The sequence below is a fragment of the Scyliorhinus canicula genome, chromosome 16 (assembly GCF_902713615.1).
Source record: "Scyliorhinus canicula chromosome 16, sScyCan1.1, whole genome shotgun sequence".
Classification (NCBI taxonomy): Eukaryota; Metazoa; Chordata; class Chondrichthyes; order Carcharhiniformes; family Scyliorhinidae; genus Scyliorhinus; species Scyliorhinus canicula.
The window spans coordinates 89,700,678-89,703,131 of record NC_052161.1 but is presented as its reverse complement, the minus strand read 5'-3'; positions in this window follow the sequence as shown (position 1 = coordinate 89,703,131).

Sequence of the window (2,454 nt, the reverse complement as noted above, 5' to 3'; positions counted from 1 at the left end):
TCATCTCTGATATCTCAAAAGGCAGATTGACATCCTTTGGGCCATCCTTCTTTGGGCTGGTTTAGCTCACCAGGCTAAATCACTGGCTTTTAAAGCAGACCAAGCAGGCCAGCAGCACGGTTCGATTCCCGTACCAGCCTCCCCGGACAGGCGCCGGAATGTGGCGACTAGGGGCTTTTCACAGTAACTTCATTGAAGCCTACTCGTGACAATAAGCGATTTTCATTTTCATTTTTCATTTCAGGTATTTCTTCAGCTTCTGGAGCGTCAAATCCTTTTCAGTTTCAGCTTTGATTATCCGTATTTTTCGGTCAGACACTGCAAGTGTCTCGGTAAAGAATGTGGTTCCAGATTCCACTATTTGGACTATCTCGGGTTCTGATCAGTGGTTGCCCTGGCTATGGTATCCGCCATAACTAGGTCTTCACCTGGTGTATAGACCAGGTTAAAATCATATCACCTGAGCTTCATCATAATTCGCTGCAACCGCGGAGACATCTCATTGAGGTCTTTTCGGATATTTACCAATATCCTGTGATCCTTTTTGACGCTGAAATCCGGTAGCCCATATATATAGTTATGAAATGTCATGATGCCTATTACCAAGGCACTCTTTTTGAAACGAATTATAAAGTTCTAATGCTTGTGGACCACCCAAATTTAAAAGGAGTGCTATTTACCTTTGGTCTGAGGCACTTTCAAGCGTGGGGACAGGTAGGAAAACTTCAAACTGATGCCTAAAGATAGACCAGTTCTGGCATAGTTTGTCAGTTGTCCTGAAGTTGTCAGGGTTCTTCAGACCCTACTTCTTCTGATTATTCTTCACTGTAGATTTTCTGAGTTTTGTAGCTTCTGGACTGTTTCTTCAGTAGTTTCTTCAATCTCCTTATGCTAATCTTTCCTAATCTAATTGTTGCTTGCTAATAGAAATAGACTGATGGTTCCATGTGGTGTTCTTTGTGTTGCTTATTTCAGGATGGCTGGCGTAGTGTTCACAAAGACCACAAAATAGCCTTAACTTGAACAAAGCTGTGAATTTATTAACACTACTAATTTGGATTCAACACATACTCCTAAAAATCCACAGTTGATTTGATAACATTTAAACTACACTCATCTACAACTAATCTTAATACTGATATAAACTATGATCTGCTCTCACTCACACTATTTGTACTTTTGACTCTCTCTAGATAACTCCTGCACAAACTCCTCCCACAAGGCTGTAACTGTAGCTCCCTCTAGTGGCTAATCTCAGCACTTCATTGACCCTTGCAGTTCTTATAGTTACGATAATATCACACATGTCTCTCTCCATCTCTCCTTCTCTCTCTGTTTCTCTATCCCTCCCCATTCTTTGTCCCTCTCTCCTGCTCACGCTCTCTCTCTGTCTCTCTCCCTCTATTGAAAGATTTGTCTTAACTGCACAGGGTGTTGTGTCTTTGCTGATGTTTCTCATATTGATGTAGCTGCTGTCCTGCTCCCTGGTTTGTCTCTGAGGGTCTCTCTCTTACTCTCTCTGTCTCTCTCTCTCTCTCCTCCAGTCCTGTCCTGTCTCTTTTTCTCTCTCTCAGATGTGTCTCACTCTTTCCTCTTACTCAGTGCCAGTGTGAGAACTTCTTCAAAGCTGTTTCGGCCTCTTTGTTCCTTTTCGCAATGACACTTCCTCTGATACAAACTCTGTGGTTGTTCTGACTCCGTGTCCAGCAGTTTCCCAGCAACAATCTCTCACATCATCTTTCAGACTGTCTCCCTGTCTCTCAGTGTCACCATATTTCAAACTCTGTCTCTCTCTCTGTGTGTCTCTCTCTCACACCATCTTGCACACTCTCTCTGTGTGTCTCTCTCTGACCCGCTCACGTCATCTTTCAAACACTCTATGTCTCTCTCACATTGATGTGTTGATGCGACCATCAATTCACTCGAGACAAGAGTAGAAGTAAACCGTGGCTTTAATCAACTTAGAACAGTGCCTGCCTGCGACTGAACCAATACTGAGAACCGCCTCCAGGTCGACTGCTCTTTATACCTCCCTTCAAGGGGAGGAGCCATGGGCGGAGCCCATACATGCCCCAACATGTTCCCCTATGGATAATGCCATACAATGGCCCATAGAAGAAGCCCACAAGGGCAACAGCATAACACAGATACAAATACAAGGGCAACAGCACAGATACAAATACACTGGTGGATTATTGGTATAATACATTCACCACATTCACACCCTGTTAAAAAAATGAAGTCCGGCGGGGGTGACGGGTTTGTAAGTTCAGCTGGTCCGGCGCACGGATTGTGCGCTGTGATCGCTGAAGCCCTGGCGTTGTTGCTGGCCCGGGTGTCGAACTCGTCCTGGCATCAGTAGTGAGGGCGCCGGTACGGGTACAGACGTGGACTCTGGGAGCGTCTCTTCTGGAGCTTCATTCCTGTGGGTCGGTGAAGGGGGCGGGAGGGAGC